General features: G+C 38.1%; 1 long non-coding RNA gene across 2 annotated transcripts in view; it reads right to left on the bottom strand.

Moving 5' to 3' along the window:
• Positions 1-4,964: 4,964 nt before the first annotated feature.
• The window catches only part of LOC107400960 (uncharacterized), a 539,198-nt gene continuing 522,140 nt past the window's right edge, over positions 4,965-22,022 (bottom strand). The window contains exon 6 of one of the 2 annotated variants that reach the window (XR_013042856.1): positions 4,965-6,301. This is a non-coding gene — a long non-coding RNA (uncharacterized LOC107400960). The remainder of the gene's footprint in view (positions 6,302-22,022) is intronic. The other variant, XR_013042855.1, reaches the window with a different exon arrangement.

A 22,022-nucleotide genomic window follows, 5' to 3' on the forward strand; every position in this document is an offset into this window, starting at 1 on the left:
TCACTTGTGGTCATCTGGCCTAGAACTTCCTCCCTCCTCAGTGTATTTCAGAGGAACTGTGAGATGCCCCAAGAGCAGAAGGCAAAGTCTGGCTGAACCCATTTAATAATCTTCCAAACAGCTTGAGATGCCTTTAATAATAATAATAATAATAATAATAATAATAATAATAATAATAATAATAATACATGCAGGTGTTAGACAGGATTTTCTAGACCCACAAAGCAAGTGACTCTTAAAGGTTTCACATTGTCTTCAAGTCCTATACAATGTATTTAATGTTGGAATCCTTCCCCCTCCAAAAAAAAAAAAGCAAAAGTGCAAAAGATCAGAACTTAAAGTAAAACTCCATTTTCATATTGTTCCACAACCGCAGTCTTCCCAGACTCCGTTGAAACCTGCCAGCAATAAACTTGGGCAGCTTTCTAATTCTGTCAGCTAGACCTCATTTCCAAATATGAAAAAGACCCAGGAAGCTTGTCCTCTTTGAAGGTCTCGGCTTCCCCAGTCATGAAAATGCCCTTCTCCTTATGGTTAGTAGATTTGTGCTTTGCCCCGTTCCACATCCTGCGATCCATTTCCTAGTCAAGCTACACGTGGGGCACAATACTGTGAACACAATTGTGGGAAAGTGTGGTGTTTTCTTTCTTTTCCTCCCACTGGAAGACATGTAGAAGGGAACTGTGGTCGTTACTCATTTTTATTCCTCTTGCTTATATCCAAAGACTTTCCAAACTAGTCTAGTTGAGGCATCCATGTTCTCACAGGACTGCTGCTCACTCCATCTGTGTCCTAGTCAATTCCTCCTTTATCCCAGGCACTGGCGCATTGACACTGACACATTGATGTTCTCCTTGTGAGAATTAGCCTATCACATTCATTTACATCCACTTAATTGCTGCTGCTATTGTTTAGTCCGTTAACCTCCAGCTAGGGTGCAATTCACGTGAACACTGGGGAAGCACAACCATTCGATTAGTTCTGCAAAGCAGATTAAAATCTTCTGCCTAATTGGAGACTGTCCACACTGCTGCCTGCCTTCTAGCTCTGGTATGAACATGCCGTGCATCTTCAAACAAGGGTTCTCGGTTGGAATATGGCAGCCCTGACCTGAATGGATAGTGGTTTGTGAGTATGCCTCTCTGCAGGGCAGCACTCTGTTAGGGACAGTCCTGGCAATTATCACAAGCCTGGTCTCTGCCAATTAGCAACTTGACTCATTCATTCTTGTATACACACAACTGGAGAACCCATAGCTTGGCGTGATAATATTATATTATTAGTTTGCCAAACTCATAAGAATTTCATTTTAGATTGCAGTCACTTAGGAAAATCCTTATGAAACAGTTGTATAGTTTGGGGAAAGGTAATGAGAATCAGGAATACGGCTTATAAATAAATCTCACTTGATTCAAAGCATAAGGCCCTATTGGACATGACTAACATGACAGCCAGGCTGCTTTGGTGACTAAGTTGTTGTATGGTGGTAATGAGGGAAGTCTTAACATTTTCTTGGCAATGTATCTTTGCTTTGTTTCTGCTGAAATGAGGTTCTTTAAGATGCATGGATTTTGGTTTTTCAAAATGGGTTTTTTCTGCAAACCAGGCTGGCCTTAGGGACCCTCCTGCCTCTGGCCCTGAGTGCTGATACTAAAGGTACATACCACCAAGCTTGGCTAAAGTGCTTGAAGATGTTGAATTATGCTTTATCTAAAATATGAGAAGCTTAGATCCCTACCCTAGAATTCAAGAATTGGAAGTAGGTCAGATTTCTTCATTTTATCTAAAATACTTGTCTCAATTTACATTCAACCCATCTCTCTGGCACATTTTCTGACTTTCCTAAAACTTATCTAACAGATAACACTCAAAAGTACTTGAGCTTTTATAGCCTAGCAACCTTATGATGCTACTCTGGCTAATGCAGGCCTGGGGAGTGTTCTTACAGATATGATGGTCACATATAAGAAGTGCTTAGATTGACCTTTGAAGCCAATCTGAGATGCAATCTAAAAGCATACTACATGGTGAACATCAATCACATCATTTAATTGTCTCAGCAGAAAGCATGTTTTACATCTCTTTATAGATTTACTGGGGCTCAGAAGGGTTCAGTGACCCATATGAGGTAACATAGTCATATGTAACAAGTCATTGAATTGAAATCCAATTCTAAATGCCTGAAAGACTATATCATTCCTCCTACCCCTAAAGAAGAGAGAAATCATGAATTGCATCTTCAAGAAGGAGTAAATGTTCACAAGATGGACAAGACGGGAGTCAATGTTTGCATCAGTTGGTGACTGTGAGTCTAACATCAAAGCAGCAAGAGCACAGGAACGTTGATGGAGGGATGAAAGGCGCTGTGTTAAAGCTTGTTAAAATGACAAGAAGTCTCAGAGTGACAAATAAAAAGAGCTGGGACATTTCGATCAGCTTGTGGCTAGGACCAGGGACACACTGAGGCTAACTTGAGAGCCAAGAATTCTGGAATTTAGAGCCATATTGGTGAGTCTCCTCTGAACATGCCAAGCAAGGAGAATATCAAAATCTCCTTGTATTCTCTACAGAGGCTGAAGAAGTGGTAATTACACACAAGCCCATAAGTGAAGCCTGTTAGGGACCGAAGTCTTTGACTAGTTTATCAATGCCTCACCCTCTCCTCCCTGATCTGCCTTCCCACCTTACATAGAAAAAGGGGAACAAGAGAGAGAAGGTTGAAACAAAGACACAAAATTATAATTATCCCTCACATTGGAAGAGCCCAAGGGGAAGAACAGAACTGGGGGTTCCATTTTATGTTAAAATATTTTCATTAGTAATCAAGGCAGAAACTATTTCCTAACACAGCTTCTATATCTACAACTTTATTAGCATATTATAATAACTACAGAGGCATGGGCTTCATTTCAGAATCTTTGGGCTTCTTGGAGTTGGCTGCTATAGAAAAGACAGAGACAGAAGAGAAAAAGATGAAGCCCCAGCCCTTGTCCCATCTCCTCACATGTCTGTACTTACAAGGGCCCTCACATGAGAACACATTCACAGCATCTTCATATCTCCATAGTCTGGTGCCTCAGGGATCCGGGCACAGATGCCATTGGTAAGGATTATGGCAAGAGAACTAGCCCAGGAAAGGGAAGCTTACAGACCCTGCATGTTATTTACTGTTCTCATTGCCCTGACAAAGTGCCTGAGATTGACATCTTAATTAAGGAGGAGTTCTTTTTTTGCCTTGTGGTTTCAGAAGGTTTTCTCCAGGATTGTTCATCCCTGTTTGGGAAGACTATCATGGAAGGGGGAGTGTGTTGTTACAGAGAAAGCTATTCACTTCATGGCATCAGGAAGTAGAGAGCGAAGGGGCTTTGGATCAGATTCACCTTTAAAGACCAGTCCATAACAACCTCCTTTCTCCAGATGGGCCACCTTCTGGAGTTTCCAGGGGCTCTCAAGGCAGTTCCAGCAGCTGGGGACTAAGTATTTCACACAGGAGCCCACAGTTGTCAATCCATATTCAAATCCTAATGCCCTGAAAGTGGGTCTAGCACCAGGGCAGGGAATCCGAGGTCCTCATATAAAGCGTGACCTAGAAGTAGAGGTTCAGGATTCAGTTGCAAAAGTCCATTAGTCCTTTGGACCACTGACCCTTTAAAAAGGAATAATTGGGGCAAGAAAAGTAAAACTAATGGCCCAGCAAAGCACACTTCTTAAGGCAGGGACCATTCTTCCCTGTATCTTAAAATAGTACTATACAAAATCCTATATCAACATGCCCTGTTTAGGTGCCAGACTTCTGTCTTGGTGATTCAGTAGTCCAAGCCTTTCGGGAGGCCACTATCATATCAGAACACATGGAAATCTACACAGGGCACAGTCAGGTTTGCAATGCACAGTGAAGTCCTTAACAACAGAAGCATATATGTTAACCTTCTTAATTTGCAAACAGTTAAATGTCTTTCCAACTTGCGTGCAGCTCACAGTGTTTGCATGTACAACACATACATGAAGATTCAAACTGCCAGAAAACAAAGGAATAGTTTTGAAGCCTACTAATTTATTCTACTACAAATATATACATGTATGTGCATGTGCACGTGCACACACACACACACACACATACATACACACATACACACACACAAAAGCACATACAGAGAGAGAGAGAGACAGGGACAGAGATGTTCTTTAATATTTTCCTGATTAAACATTTGATTCAGCAGAAAATCTAACCCAGGAACCCTGCCTCCGTCTACCTGTAGATACAGAGCTTGTTCAATCAGAAAAGTCCTGGTTGCTGCAGGGAGCTTTTCTGCGTGGTCTGGCTCTGGAACTACACTGGCTTCACACACAGTGATTCACCTTCAGCCCTACTGAAGAGAACCCCTTCCTCTGAAAGGATCATCTCTGTTGACCAAACTTAATGTTCTCTCCCCAGATGCCTTCCATGCAGCTTCTGTGTGTAAAGGTTGAAGAATATCAGTTTTCTAGTGGCAGGATTGGAAACAAAAACAAAACCTAGACACTGCATTAAGAAAACATGGGGAACCACATTCATTACCAGCCCAGACAATGGCATAATAGCTATTTTCTGCACCCTTTTTAGTCAAGATTTTATCACAATTTCTCATTGAGCTGCACCTAAAACTGCATCATTATTGATCAGCAGTGCTTCATGGAGAACTTACGATGTTCCAAACCTTGGCTCAGTTCACTTCATGAGCTCCCCTCTTACTAGATGACCATCTTATGAAGCCTGAGCCTCATTGTCCCACTGTTCTTATCTTTATAAAGACACGAACATGAACATTCAGAAGCTGTGTGTCCAAATTCACATTGCTAAGTCACAGAATCTTGAGTCAAAACCAGACATCATGAGCACATGGGCCTCCTGCTTCTCATCAGTGCTTTTTTGCATGTGTGAAACATATTTCCGAAAGACACAAAAAGAAGGCAAATTTGTGTTTACCTTTTAATACAGCTGTAACCAAGCATGAATGAAAAGAATGAGTCAGTATCAATATGAGGTAAGGGGGACCGTATTTACTTTCCTTCCCAAAACAATGGAAAACAAAAGTAGCACATGATTATATATGTATATATCCATATGATCATAGGCATGCATATTAATTATATTACTACATCTATAGGTAAGAACTTAGTTTCAAGGCATTGGATATTAGGCAATAAAATAGAGTAATAACTGAATGAAAAGTAGCAAACAAACCACCTTGAGAATGTCCCACATTATTCTCTGGCCAGTGTACTTAGGCTACAGACTAGAAGGCAACCCACACCAAAATATTTTCTACAGAGAAGGAAAATGCATTTCTATTCAAATATTTGACCATGTGTGCATATCAACAGTTGCATTTGTGATATACCCAAACTGGAAACAATTCCTAATACATAAATAAACCATAACATGCCCAAATGATGAGTCCTCAGTAATAAAAACGAAGCAGTTATTGATTTGTGCAACAGATAAATGAATCACAGATAACTCTCCCTAGTAAAAGAAACTGAACAACAAAAGAGGGCAAGCTATATGGTCCTTTTATGTAAAATTTCTAAAACTGCAAATGAATATGAAATTACAAAGCAGAGCAGGGGGAACCTGGGCAGGAATGAAGGACTGTGCAGGAAACTTTGGGGTGATAGGTATGTTCATTGGCTTATCTGTGGTGATGGCTCCATATGAACCCTCATATGCCAGAACTCATCAAACTGTACATTTTAAATATGTGCAATTTATATTATGTCAGTTTTGCTGAAATAATGATGTTTTCAAAAATAGAATACTTTAATTAATAAGATGAAAGTTTCTATATTTTCTGTTTTATAACCATAGTGTATAAAATGTGTAAGAGCAGGGATATACTTTACCTTATTCAGACATGATTTCTAATGCCCCAAATTGGGTGCCACAATTGCTACTTCTGAATAACAAATCTCCTCAAATGTAGGTGCATAAAGTGTCCATGTGCTTCGTCGTGGAGTCTCTGTACCCGTGATCAGGGCATAGTGGGGTGATGTCCATCTACTTTGTGATATTCAGGGTCTGAACACAGGGTAGCTCCTCTGCATCACTGGCCTCTGTGTGCTGTCAATGGTGGAGGGTAGCCAGACATCAAATGAATCAGTTCTAGGCTCCCAAGAGAGAGCCAGGAGAAAGCTGGGTCCCAAAAGCTTACATTCACTTCATCATTTCAGTTTGAAGATGGTAGAAAGATTTTCTCAGTTTGAAGGTGAAAGGATGCAAATCCCACATATTGGCCCATCATTTTCAACATATTTGTCAACACTGTAAGAAGGACACATGCACAGAAATATGTAGTGGTAGAATCACATACTTATTTATTTATTTAAAATCAGGTCTTTCTATTTGGTAGTCTTGGCTATCCTGGAACTCACTATGTAGACCAGGCTATCCTAGAACTCACAGGGATTCTCCTGCCTCTGTCTCCCAAATGCTAGGATTAAAGGTGTGTACCACCATGTCCAGCTAATGTAGCCATATTTAAAATTATACTATGTCACACAGTGTCATCTAAATGAATATCATTTGTCAGGATTTTGCAGTTTCACAAACATTCATCCTACAAAGACTATACCCTTTTATATAATAGGGATCAAGGAAGAACACACTATCATACACCATAGCAGGTGTATAATTTAGTATAATGAGTTTAATATGATGAATACAGGAGAAAATATAAATAAGGACAATTTGGCATATATGGCTGAAGTCTTGGAGAAGATATTTTCTACTTTCAGGATCCACTGGAAGAAACCATAATTCCTACCCATGGTCTGTAGTAGATCCTGCCCCACTGTGACCAGTCAGATGAGGATTTAGTGAGTAATGAACAGCATTACACCAATCACTCAACAATGTGTATAGAACACTGATGTATAACTAAATTCATGTGTATAGGGTGTATGTGTGCACATATGTGTGGGTGAGTGCAACACAGGAAGGTGCTGGGTGCCTTTCTCAGTCACACCCAGCCTTACTTGCATGAGACAGTTTTCTCAACCATCTAGAGCTAGGCTGGTATCAGGTGAGCACAGTACTGGGGTTACAGGTGCTCATGACATTCCTGGTTTTTTATATGGCTTCTGAGGATTCAAGCTCAGGACCTAGTGTGTCCAGCAAGGGCTCTTACCTTCTGAGCATTTTCTCTAGTCCCTAAATTCTATTTCAATATGGAATTTTAGAGCCAGGAGTAAACTCAGCAGTCCTTTAAATAGTTTGCTAAAGATTATAACCCTACTTATTGCATCTCTAAAAGTTCACATGATATTACAGATGCCTACTCTGGTATTCTATGTGTAGGAGATTGTGGAAGTTGGTTCAGTGGGAATTACTTCATTGGGAGAATATTTTGTGATACAAAATGAAAAGTGTGTTTACATACATCTTAAACCTACAACATTGCCCTCATCTTATTTATAAAGCACAGGCTCTGCTATTATTTTTATGCACTGGTAGATTTTGGCACTTCTGTGGTTTCCTTTGATTTGTGATTTACTATATTGACTAATCTTGAAGAAAGAAATCTACAGTAAATAAACAGATTGATATTTGTCCAGCAAGAATACATGCTCTGAAGTCTTAGAATATGTGTTACAAAAACAGGAAAGAAAAGATGAGAAATTCAATTTCATTCCTTACCAAAACTTCTAATTGGATCTTAGTCTCTCTCTCTCTCTCTCTCTCTCTCTCTCTCTCTCTCTCTCTCTCTCTCTCTCTCTCTCTCTCTCTCTCTCCACCTCTACCTCTCTTTCTCTCTCATCTGTGAGTCTCTTGATAATAAATATGGCAAAGGGAGTTAAGTTCATGCTTCAGAGCTAGAAACATTTCCATCAAAGATGGGCTACTAATCATGAAGTAAAGAGGGGAAAAGCCATTTGCTTTTTTGTGGCTCTGCCTCTGCTGTGGTCCTGCCAGGCCTGCCTGAACATCAGCGGAGTTCAGTGGTAATTAAAGCAACAGTGTTGTGAGAAAAGTGTGAATTACTTTTACGGGGAGCCTTGGATGTTGCTCCTGACTGACAAAGCACAGCGGGGGGCCTCTGCTGGGTATTAAAGAGTGACAGTCGTGGGCCTCAGAAGGTGGCTTCCCAGCACAATGCAAAATTGTGACTTTTCACAAGTTGGTATCTCTGCCACCATCCGCGTTATCGGCTCAAATTTTAGATTTGTATTTTTCCGCTTTGGCATGTCTATGAACAAGACTATGCCACATTCAGGAAATGTGGTCTGGTTGCTAGAATTATGCAGAGCTAAGCTGTATTCTGTCTTTCTTTTCCCTGGATTTTTAACTCTATTATGGAATTATTTCAGCCTTGAAGGTTATTGAAAATGTAAGGAAAAAGCAATGAAGGGGTCACCTGCTTAAGCCTCATAGCAAGTTATTCTAATGCTGAGTGTCAAGGCTGTTTCTGTCATTTTTGTTTTTTAAAAAATTAATGTGTGTGTGTGTGTGTGTGTGTGTGTGTGTGTGTGTGTGTGTGTGCGTGCACCATGGAGCACATATGGAAGTCAGAGGATAACTTGCAAGGTTTGTTTTTCTCCTTCCACTATGTGGGTCTCGGGGCTTCAGATCAGGTCATTAGGCTTAGCAGCAAGTGCTTTCAGCAGAGGAGCCATCTCACCCGCCCTTTTCTATCATTTTTTAAAGAGAAGTGAAGACGAGCACTCTGTTAACAATGCTCAATGGATGCAGCTTTGTGCTCTCAGGATATAAGCGCCTGGGTAGGTGGACTCCTTGGATCCAGTCAGGAAACGGTCAGATGGTGCTCTGTGTGGCTCCCACACAGATGTGATACACGTTGATTCTGCTCCTTGTCTAACAAGAGGGAAAACGGCATTAGCAAAATCTAATAAACCACCTTCTGCAGATGTGAGGCAAGAAAAGAAAATAGCTCAATGGACTATTAATCACTTTTCCCTTCACAAGTGAGCATACACTATCAGGATGCCTGAGTCAGCTTCACAGAACAGGTGTGGTCTGTGGAAAGGTATCACCAGTGTAGATGCGGCAGCTCCATGTGCACAAAGGAGGGCCGTGTGAACTCACAGGTATGTGAGTCAGGAATGGTTCTGTGTTAAGATTACAGAACAGAAGTTTAACTGCCAGGTAATATGCATTTTTTTTTTTTTTTGGTTAACACACTGTCCATAAATAAAAGGACAAAAAGTGACCCCATCCAGTGTAACCAGTAGATTAGTGTGTGGATCCATGGGCTCAGCCAAGCCAAAGCCAAGTGGCATCATGCATAACGGTGGCTATGAGGTTGGACAACAGAGTCCTGATGTCCACACACAAACTGTGCAGCTCTAATTTCTTCATGAGCAACAGTGTTATAAAATTTACTCCATCTTTTTTTTTTTTTTAAGATCGGGTAAATTAAAATGTAAAGGACATTTTAAGAAAATATCTTGCATTTAGGATGTAGTTGACAACCCTACCTTGTCATTGTCACCATTCAAACTAGGTGCTATGATGAAGCATACAATTCACAGAATCCCCTTTGCTGTTAGATGTACTGACTGTGATTTGTTAAGCAGTAGGCTAATATTTTTAAGTAGAAGGATATGAAATGGCATTTAGGGGATGACACTGCAAAATGCCAAACAATAGATGGTTTCAATAGACAACAATCATATAAACAGAACAACTGGGGTGCTCTAAATGACATTGTTTCACCCCACTAGTACAAAGTTTAATTAGTATATAAATAGCATACTCGTTTACAGTTGACATAATGCCACCTTTTCTCATGCTGAGCTGTCAGGGCCTGTGAAACTGTAAAATTTCCGACACTAAACAGTTGTTGTAAACTGATCCTTCCCAAAGTAACCTAACTAAAACTGAAAAGACAAGAAACGTAGAAATTATTTAAAAATAAAAGGCCACTACTCAAGTCTGTTAGAGAAAAAGACCCAAATTGCTTTGGGAGAGAGATTTACCACGTTATGTTGGGCTGAGGGTACACTCTGTAAAAGAAAAAAAAAATGCATGAACCACCAACCCCAGAGTGATGAAAAGCAAAATGGGTAAGAAAAAAAAAATACCCTCAATTGACACAGCTATTTTCATCACATCAAATCAGCCATCTGTTCTTGACACAGTTTATTATCATTAGGAAGACTTTCTCAGTTCAGACATGGTGATGAGGAAAGACGAAGAATTAACAGATAAATAACCAATTTGGAAAATTCAGGCTAAGACCCTTTTCCTCGATTTCTACTCCTTCCTTTCTTCTTGCTCCAATTACTCTAAGAAAAGCTTCAATGGCACGATGAGACATGTTTATGGTGTTGTTTTTTCCTCCCTCACATAAGCATAACAAACCACACACACTAGGTTTGTATCAAGTGATACACATGTGATAAAATTTGAACACAAAAATGATAATTTTGTAATGTTGAAAATGACTGCATACACTAAGAATGACAGTTGACCACAGCGAAAGGTAAGGGAATTAAAAACTATGAATCAAAGTCTAAAAATATGGATGCTTTCCTCCTGGAATCCATTCATCAGAAGTCCATGCATTTACCTTGGGTCAAGAATGTTTAGGGAAGATAGCCTCTGAAATCATCACAGAGTGCCTCTAACAGGGATTACAGAGAAAGACAAGTAGATGCAGAAAACTATTAATAAGAAGAAAATATTTAAGACATATGATTGTCACTGACTTCATAAAGTGAAGTTGGAAATTTACAAAAGCTAAGCTCATAAATTTAAGGGGGGGGGGTAAAGTTAAAATAAAACTCTTGACAAATATCAGCTGACTTGCTTAAAAATTATCCAAGCTGGTTATTTTAGCTACTTAATGTCAAAGAAAAAAATGTTTGACTCTCCCTCAAATAGTTCACAGATTCATGATGTTAGATTTATAATACTCTAGCACACAGATTTGGATCAAGCTAGAAATAATATTTTTTGACTAGAAACTTAAAAATGCTAAGAACAGTAACCATTAAAGTTAAGCTATGCAGACTCCTCAAAGCTTCTTCTATCCCTAACATTCAGGAAAGCCAGACATGGTGGCTCACACCTTATAGAGTGAGATGCTGTCTAAATAAATAAATAAATAAATAAATAAATAAATAAATAAATAAATAAATAAATAAATAAGCTAATGTCCAGAGTATTTTGTGTGGGTGTATCCTTTCTTTGATTACATTTTAATGATCTTTTATTCTGATGATTACTAATTGCTAGGGATACAGTTTTTAACTCTTTATTCTGTATCCCTGTTGCTATATCATTTTGCACTTGATATACTCCATTCTCATTTTTGTCTGCCATTGGCTTCCCTAGTTCTTCTTATAGTCTTTGTTTTCTTTGTTGCTACAACAAAGCAGAAAGCAAAATACCTTCAAAGTCATTCTTCCACAACAATGATCACCTTAGCAAATGTACATTAAGCTGGCACTGTACTAGACTATAGGCTTCACAGAGAGCTGGGCACATATGGTCCCAGGCCTTCTGTAGCTTAACATTCTGGATCAGATAAAAAAAAAAAAAAGAAAAGAAAAGAAAAGAAAAATTACATCCTTAGGCCAAATCCAGCTTGACATCTTTGACATCTCTACATAGATTTCTGTAATTAGATTTTGTGAGAACACAGACCTCCAAAATATTTACATCTTGTCTATAACTATTCTTGGGCTACAATGAAAAAGTTAAGTAGTTTAGAATATTTGCTCCCAGACTCTTTATAGAGAATGCTGATGGACTCCAGATTCATCTCCAACTGGTTCAGCCTATCCTTTCTTGGCTTGGAAAGTATGCCATTGATTTCTTGTGGTTCAGTGATTCCATTCACAGAAATGGACACTTGCTTCAATTTCAGCCACCGTTTCTATCTGCTTGCTTAGCTTAGTCACACACACACACACACACACACACACACACACACACACACACACACAGAGAGAGAGAGAGAGAGAGAGAGAGAGAGAGAGAGAGAGAGAGAGAGAGAGAGGTGACCAATATGAGATAACTGAAATTAATTTTTTCCAGAAGCAACTTTTTTCTACCCCTTCCAATCACTAGCAAATAAACTTTAAGTCTTTCATTTTCCTTCAACATCTAGGCAAGAAGAAAGAAAGAAAGAAAGAAAGAAAGAAAGAAAGAAAGAAAGAAAGAAAGAAAGAAAGGAAGGAAGGAAGGAAGGAAGGAAGGAAGGAAGGAAGGAAGGAAGGAAGGAAGGAAGGAAGGAAGGAAGGAAAGAAGGAAGGAAAGAAGGAAGGAAAGAAGGAGAAGAGAGAGAGGGGGAAGGGGGAGAAAGGAAGGGACCCATATTCTTTATGTACTCTTGTTTCTATTGCCAGTTCCTTATCCTGGGCCCCCAAATCCCACACTTTGACTATTATAGTCAAGTAAGAATCACTCTGTAGTCAGTCTCTGTGCTTACAGATACTTTGTCTTTTACTCTCCCATCACCTTGCAGGTATCACCCTAATCTACAGTAGCTTTCCAATGAAATTCTCAATCTTTGGATGAGGATCTCTTTTGTAAGGATGCCACAAATTGCTTCAAGAGTCCAAAAAAACACAGCAGTGCCTAGAAGCAGAACGAATACTGAGCATGCTGGTTAGATGCATCACAATCTTCATTTCCCAAATGTGCCCAAATTCGGTGGCATCTGAAATACAAAAGTGTTGACTGAAGTTACTGATTCATTGTAACTTTTTCTCATTTTGTATTTCCCTCAGCAATTGAATCTAAAAGTGCAACTCCTTTTTGACTGTATCTTGTAAGATAAAGGTCCTCAGGGGCCATTGAATGCTTACTCTGTCCTTAGGGAGGACTTTTATTGATTCACAATGTGCCTATGGGAGTGCAAGGCCTCAGTATCAGAGAAAAGAAATCAAAAGTTAAAAATAGTTAAATGTTACTTTCTCCTTCCTTCTCTTGACCTTTCACCTTGGTGAAAACTATGGATTTGGAAGTTTTTATGGGGATGCAGAAAAACCTTAGGGAAAAGAAGATTTCCCAAACCTAATATGGTTGTAGACATCAAGGGAAAAGAACTTGAGGGCTCCTAGGTATTTCTACATAGTCCAGCTCTGAGGATGAAGATGAGCAGATGAATATGGGGATAGAAATTATGTGGCAGAATAAGTTGCTCTGACCCACAAACAGAATTGGGCTGTAATTACCTCACTAGGGGTGTGTGGACATTTATTTAGCTTTTATGGTACACCAACCATTACATTATGCCTTTAAACTTCAATGAAAAAAAAATGTACGTATTAGAAGAGTCACGTGAATTGGCTATGTTCACATTGTTCAACAGCAGAGGGGAGCTGAAACTGGTTCTATGAGGCTCTCAAGCTCCTTTACACTTTATTCATCACTAAGCTCTCGCTTCTGAGTACTTGAAGAATTTTCAAGTCACTGCAATCATGAAGACCATTGTCCAACTGTCTTGCATATCCAACCCCCTTTCTATATAACAACAGGTATTATCTCATCAATGGAAAAGACAGAACCTATTTATTACATGTAAGTCCACACATTGAAAATGACAGTTCTTTAAATATATAAACAAGTTAGGGCTGTTCTAAGAAGAACAATGGCTCTGCACTGAGACACATTGGTACTCACAGAACCTGGTATGTGCAGAATCTAGCTTAGAATGGAAGGCATGACTGTTGTGACTGATTTGTGCCTTAAATCCATTTCTCTGAGTCAGTCTGAAAGATACCTATGATTCCCTGGAGCTCAATCCCTTCCTGTTGCATGATGCTGAAGGAAAGTGGTAGAAACCCTTTATGGCTGGAACTTGCAGAATGCAGCTCTCCAAGCTGGCTCACATGTAAGTAAAGAGTAAGTAAAATAGGAATAAAATGATGGCATTTTTCAAAAAACAGCTCTAGGTCCTTGAAAATGATTATTTCTGTTTGCCTGTAACTGTAAAAATGAGTTTCAGGTAATAGCTTTTCTTTTATATAGTAAGTGATGAATGACCAGTTAAACATTGACTCATCTACCAACCAAGATAGAAAAAAAAAAAAAACTATAAAAACTTACAGTGCTAAAAGGGAATGAGAAGACAGAAGTCACCTGATTTTTCAACTAGGTGATTACACCATGGGGATATTCATTTGTCTTTGCGTCAACTCTAGAATTACATAAAATATATTTTGCCATTCAAGAAAATCAAGCCCTTTAGCTTCTACAGATTATATTTTCCCCAAACCCTGTAAATACATTTTCTTCATTCAAGTTAGTATATATCCTTTTAGACGTTGAAAATTGTAATATACAATCAAACACCATATAAAGACGTTCAGCAAGTGTGACAATATTCTTTGAATATTTATTTTCTCAAAGGAATATTTAGGAATTTTAATTTCTGGTAGAAATCAGGCCTGCCACAGAACAGGGTGGGGGAAGAAATGTATGAGAAAAAAAGAAAAGTAGAGTTCCTCCAAGGAGATAGAATTTTGCAAAAACTTACTGCAATTTTAAGTTATTAGTTTTTGCTTGTCATAAAATTATAAATACCGCTTGTTTAGTTTCCACCACACTTCAACAACACTACTAATATAGTGACTGAAGCTTTTAAAAGAGAGAAAAGAAAACAGAGAGAAAGGGAAAGGCCAGAATGTTAATCATTTTCTTGCTTCAAGAAAAAGGAGAGAGTCCTTTTTCTTGAAGTATGAATTTACTTTTCCAAACTCAAACTTCAGTGAATTTGAGAGCCTCATTCCTCAGCACAGTGCTGAGGGATAAATATCTTAGTTCTGACTGTTGATGTCCACCACTGCTCATCTTCTCACAGCAGAATAAATTCTTAGCCAAATTCATCCTCCTCCCTATTTGCCTATGGTTCTTAATTAAAATTACAAAGACTAAAGAATGTGTCACTGGGAAAAATAATGCCAATATTTTGTCCTTGTTGACTACATTCTTAAATAATTCAAATCCATACCTCCACCTAGGCATTAAATTACGGCAAAGTGAAGACTCCAGCATACTCAGAGGAAAGCTGTCTGTCTTCTTGTTTGCACGCAACTTTACCAGATTCCATCAGTTGTATCAGTTCCTATAGAACTAGATTCTAAAGGCCATCTAAAGAATTTCAACAGAAAAGTTAAAGAAGCAACGGAATATGGAATCTCTTTCCAGTCCTTAGGTTTCTAATCTAATATTTTTGATTAATGTTGGATAGAATTAAGCAAATAACTACAACATTAAAAAAATATTTGACAAATACACTTATTTGCTAAGCCTAGAGCTAGCTCTCTCTCTCTCTCTCTCTCTCTCTCTCTCTCTCTCTCTCTCACACACACACACACACACACACACACACACACAGACACACACACACACACACACACACACACACACACACACACACATGCATACAGATACATGTTCACATACACTTGTGTGACTCTTTTCCTGGGGAGATATGAAAAAAGGTCTACTCATCTCTGATGGGGAAGTAATAAGAGGCCAAAGTAACAATATCATAAAAGTCTAACTTGATGAATCAATGAATTTTATTGGAGTTATTTACAGGAGTATAGGTGAGGGATTACTTGCAGAAGCATGGGTGACTCAAAGCTATTTCACTAATATTCCACCCCAGTCAGCAGGCTATGACTCACAAAATATGGAACCCTGGCACTTGACTGGCTGGAGAGTCTTCCGCAGAAGCTCTTACTGCTCATAAAACCTTGGTAAGGGCAAAGTGTTGTGAATCTTGTAAGTTTCAGGGAACTTATGAGACTTGTGAGATGTTGATTTTCTAATCTTTAATGTGCCTTCTTCAATATAGAATGTTCCAACTTGAGTCAATTGCTTTATTTCAACACACACACACACACACACACACACACACACACACACGCACGCAAACATGCACACACACACTTGTGCTCTCCTCATAGTATATGGCTTTTCTAATAAACCTTGCAATGTATCTAGCTCTTTGATAATTGCTACCATACATAGTTCACTCTGTAAATAATCATAAAAGATTAAAATGCTTATTAGCTTCACAGTGTTGGATATTAGACAATAGAAATAAATTTCTTAAAATCATTATTTAGAGGATATATACAAAGAATTTGAGTTGACTGGTTTATGCTCCATTAAAATATATTAGAACACTACATTAAATAAAGCAAATCAGGTCTGTTTTCATTAATATCTCAAAAGAGGTACATATTAAGTTTATATGTGACTTTGCAATTGAAAAATATATTAATATATTTTTAAGTCATGGAGGAAAGTGTCAAAATCATATTTAAATTGGTCTAAATTCAGCCACTCCAAAATAGCTGCCCTTAGCTTGAATCTTATTTTCTCATTTGTTTAGAAACAGATTCAAATACGTATTAGCTTCCCATTACTATTAGAACAAATTACCAAACTCAGTGGCTTAATAAAATGCAAATTTATTATCCTACAGTCCTGCAGGTAATAAATCTTACAAGGCTAAAATAAAGGTGTGAAGTGCTTTCTAGAGACACTGGTAGACAATCCACTTCCTGACTTTTCCAGGTTTGAGGGCTGCCACTTCACACCCTTGGTTTCTGGAAAACTTTCTCGCTTTCAAAGACAAAAGACCAAATTGAGACTTTCTCAGATTGTATCACTCTAACTTTCTGTCCTGCTTCCATTTTAAAGGACTCGTGTGATTTTATTAGGCCTGACTGGTATATTTCCAGGCACTCTTTCTACTTAAAGTCAGCTAATTATCCACAATTTTGTTTCCACTTGTGATCTTTATTGTTCTTTGCCATCAGCTACAACATATTTATAAACTTATTTATTTTCTTTACTGTTTTGCAGTGATGAAACCAGGATCTTGCACCTCTAGCTAATCACTCTACCATTGAGCATCATCCTGTAATAGGAATCTTAAAAGGTCTTATAATAAAAAAGCCAGAGTCAAATATTGGGGTGAAAGCTGAAAGATCACAGAAGCAAACAGACAGCCACTAGCTTACCTCTACAAAATCCTCAGCCTCAAGAGAGTGAGTCCTTCTTTCCTCATGCCTTATATACCTTTCTGTGTCCTGCCATATTACTCCCTGGGATTAAAGGCGTGTGTCACCACTGCCTGGTTCTGTTTCTCTCAAGTAGCCCAGGGTGGCCGTGAACTCACAGAGATCCAAAAGGATCTCTGCCTCCCAAGTGATAGGATTAAAAGTGTGTGCCACCACTGCCTGACCTCTATGTCTAATTTAGTGGCTGGTTCTGTCCTCTGATCCCTAGGTAAGCTTTATTGAGGTACACAATGTATCACCACAACTTCCCAAGTGTGTATGCCTGTTATTTTAGGGGGGGGGAGGTAGTTAGTTGCCTTAAACTTAATAAACAAGCATTTGCTAAATTTAAAATTAAAACAAAAAATGAATTTTCTGAACTATAAAGAATGTTTACATTTTAACCATTATTAAAAAAATTTTCAAGCTTAGAAATAAAATATTATCAAAATGCAAGGTTATAAATTATGTTCTTAGAGTTATGTCTCCAAAATTATAATTGCTTGTCTTTCCCTTAGAAAAATATAAAATTGTGCCACTTGTATTATTTTTATTTCATCAAAGTGTAAAAAGTTAAACTCAGTCTTCAACATTGAGTCTCTGATAGCATGTAAATCTTCCTTGTAGGTAAAAATCACCTAAACAGTACCCACTTAGGGCTTTTTGATTTAACTTTTCTCTTGTTGCATGGTATTTACCTTTATTTATTCATTTACTTCAAATATATTTTCATTTATTCCTTGAATATTTTATGTGTGTGTACAATGTACTTGATCATATTTCCCTCCCCCTCCAGCTGCTCCCAGGACATCTCACCCTGCAGTATCTCCCTCACAACAGCTTTTTGTTTTGTTTTTTAAACAGCCCAACTTTGTAACTAGAGTTTTCCTGCCTTGCCCACAGTTAGGACAAATCTTTGTCACTTGCCAGTCCCACAGTCGCTCAGACCCACCCAAGTAAACTTACAGACTTATATTGCTTACAAACTCTATGGCTGTGGCAGGCTTCTTGCTAACTGTTCTTACAGCTTAAATTAATCCACTTCCATAAATCTATACCTTGCCACGTGGATGGTGGCTTACTGGTTGTCATGGCGGCAGCTGGCAGTGTCTCCCTGACTCCTTCCTGTTCTCTCAATTCTCCTCTCTGTTAGTCCCACTTATACTTCCTGCATGGCCACTGGCCAATCAGTGTTTTATTTAGTGACTAATCAGAGCAATTTGACATACAGACCATCCCACAGCACAACTTCTTGTTTTGTTTTGTTTTTTTTTTCTGTTTTCTTTTTCTTTTCTTTCCTTCTAGTACTTGGTCCAGTGAGTGCTGCCCTTATGCAATTCTTCACTCTTCACGGTTCTCCTGCCAAGGGCAATTATCTCTGAAGAATGACTTTCTTTCTAGCGGCCATCAACTGGCAATTGTTCTCAGCCAGGTGTGGGGCCTCATGAGTCTCTTCCCATACATGGTGGAATGTCAACTGGCTTGTCTTGGGCAGGGTAACAGCAACAGCAATGAGCTCCTAAGTGCAATGGTCCTGTCCTGTCCAGAAGTCGCTTTTGCAGAGCAATCCTTCCAACCTCTGGCTCTTATATCTTTCCATTCCCTCTTCCATTGGGAGACAGGGCTAAAATGCCCTTACAAATGTATTTGCTGGATCTTTATGTATTACACTTTTTACTTTGGCATCTGGATCCACCCCTCTACCATGCAGCTTTGCATACATTTTTCTGCAGTTCACTGGAGTTGACTGTTGGGTACCTGAGGCTAACCTCATGTTTCTTTGTGGTAGCCTATTTGGTTCTTCTCAGCCTTGATAACAATAACAAAATACCTTTAAAAATCTACTTGAATTATTACTCTTTTAATCAAGCTACATTTGTACCCATCTTTTCCTAAGACTATAATATTTTTCATCTATTTAATCAGTATTTTCTTTCATTGAATGGCATTTGTCTATATTTACCTTGCAGGATTTTTCTGAATCATTTTATAGGTTTTTTCGTCTAGGATTCTCAGTACAAATTACATTAAATCATCTTTATCATTTTTTTTTTACAGCAAGTTATTTCTGATTGCTTTTGTGCTTATAACTGCCCCCCCCACACACACACACTTATTCTGAGTATCTTAAGATTTCTCTAGGTCAAAAATTAAGTATACCTGTATCTACAGATCTGCTGGATAAGTAGGGAAGGTTAAGTTGGTGTGACCTAAAAAAAAAGAAGTTCTTTGGAGCTGTGTTCCTGAAACATTGAGAATCTAAACCACATTTAGTTCTCAACAGCTTACAGAGCAAGTTTGTGTAAATCATCTCATTTAACCTTCAAGCAGTTCTAAGACACAGACAGACAGTATTATTTTCACTTTTTAGATATGGGTAAAAGTTGATCCCCTGAATAATTCCCTGTAAGCAGAATGGTAGATGATGTCAGCTAAAAAAAATAATGTCATTTGAATAATCTGTCTTTTTCTCTTTTGCTCATTTCCAAAGGAAATACTTATTTCCCCAGACACCCTTTCAACATATTTATGCTATAGTAAAAAATAAGAACAAAAATCCACCATTCAGCTATGACCATGCAACACGTTTCCTCCCATACAAGTTCTGACTAGATGCATCCCTGCTTAGCTTCTGAGACCAGAAAAGGCTGGCACATTTAGGGTAATATGCTAGAGCTCCCAGGATACCTTTCTGACAAGGTGAAAAGACATTTTGTTGTAATGTTGAGAGTTAGCGAAAGGTTTTACTGCTCTGATAAACATTGGGCAAGGCTGGCATCTCAATCTCCTCCCTTCTTCTCTGCCTTGATACATGTGCAATACCAAGAGATGGGTGATTTTTTGGAGTCTTGAGGAGAAAGGCAGGAATAAATCTGATAGGATTCACTCCACCAAGGCTGACTCATGCAATGGACACCCACTGCCTGCCTTTCTCCAAGTTCTTAATTCCAGGAGACAAGCACGCCTCTCTACACCCAAGTCATATGAGTAATAGCTTACGTTACTTCTAGTTGAAGCATTCTTAATACTTTCAACCACTGATAATGTCAATGCAAGAAAATGTTTTCAGCTCAAAATCACGTATACACTTAACTTCAATTTATATCATAAAATAGTTGATACTTTTCTTATCTTTTTCTTATAATTAGAAAGATTAATTAAGGAGCTGTGACCTCACCTGGGAGGAAATAAAACCTCCAGCATTTTAACTCACTGGGCAAGTATTCAAAATGAATTGCTCCCAGAAGCAGAGTTAATTTATGCCAGTTGAATAGAAAATAATATTAGTTTAATTCATTGTGTTTCCAAGTAAATCAGAAGAATAACAATGACTGAAATTTCTTTGTGTACGAATCTAAATATTTTTCCTTATTTGCAAGACTGTATTAGACACTGAATGATTATTTTCATTTACATGGTATAAGCAATTCACTTTCTCATACATCTTAAAAGTCTACCTACACAAGAGATAAGAATTATGCTGTTTTATATTAAAATTGATATAATTTCATGAATCATTTTCATTGGCTGATGATTTATAAACTATTTTCCTCTGGAAAAACCTCATTATTTTTGAAGACACTACTGTTACTGCTCTCTAAAAGAAAAAAGGAAAAAGAATCCAACTTAATATGTACCTACCATGTTGTGCTGATTTACAAGTTAGGAGTGATTTGGGCAAAATTTTTAATTGGTTTTGAATTGTTCAGTTTGTTTCAGGACTACATAAACATTAAATAATTCAAGGAGGAAATGAAACCTTATAACATAGCATACTAAAGTTGTTTGGGCGAGTTTTTTTTTTTTTTTTTTTTGCAATAATCAGATAATTATATATAACTAGTCATCATTACTTGAAACAAATTACTTTCTGTTGAAGCATGAAAGAGGTTTCCTGGCACTATTCTGAGCTCAACTAATCTTATTGACAATAGGTGTCTGTCTGCAGAAACTGTTCATTGGTTCTGTGGATGGGTTGTGCAGCGTGGTATGGGCTCTGCCCTGTAGTGAGCCTCTCTTAATTATATCATTTTTCAAATAAATATTTGTATCTTTTATTTTGAAAAATCACAGGTTCGGGAAACTTGGCAAACAAGTACATATTTGGAGTGCAGAATGCTTTGTCTTTCATTCATTGTAGATTATCTGTAATAATACTCTGCTTCAGGACACAGCAGATCAGTGAAGGGAAAAAAAGGCGCACAGTTATTCACTGTGTGTTTAAGTGCTTAAACAGAGGAGTCACTCTGCTTTCAGACAGTCTTGCTCCACTAATTCACTGGAGTCAAATGGTCTCAAGTGCTGTGGTGTGACAATCAAGAGCGTTAAGGCACTTATGCAGTGGAAAGGCTTATCTTTGGGAAAGGGGAATTCTTTGGCTTTGCCTCCACAGATTAAATAAAATTAAAAACTAAGGAATTTGTCCAACTAATTCTGGCAAAGGGAAAAAAAAGTGGGATCAATTATTCAGAGTAGATATAGATGGTGATAGAGTTCAGTAGAGAAGTCCTCTATGGCCTGCACATTTTCTGTAACTAGAACTGGTTTCGTGTTTATGTGTCCTGGAACTGCTCACAGGGATATTCTTAGGGAGATTCACTTGGGGGACGGCAAAGGACAAAGTCACAGCTAACTCTTCCTTCCTATGGAGATGGTGGTAAATCTGCTTACACATGAGAGAATGGACCCACTGGAAAAGTCAATATCCATGGGACACGTGACTATCCATGGGGACGTTAGTTTGTGTTTGAGCATGTTATTACACAACAATGCTGTCATTATTGTATTATAACCATGATGCACTGTATTTTAGCCACACAGACAAGATATTATGTCCATCTTTGTGTGTTAGGAAGTTATTGCTTCTAGATTTAAAACATTACAATAATTATATATGTCCAAAATTTAAGTATAACCATTATGCCACAAAACACACACTAGGTAAAGTATATTAAGTTTAAAGACAAAAAGTGAATGATCAGCTAATTTTAATA

The sequence above is a fragment of the Peromyscus maniculatus genome, chromosome 10 (assembly GCF_049852395.1).
Source record: "Peromyscus maniculatus bairdii isolate BWxNUB_F1_BW_parent chromosome 10, HU_Pman_BW_mat_3.1, whole genome shotgun sequence".
NCBI lineage: Eukaryota > Metazoa > Chordata > Mammalia > Rodentia > Cricetidae > Peromyscus > Peromyscus maniculatus.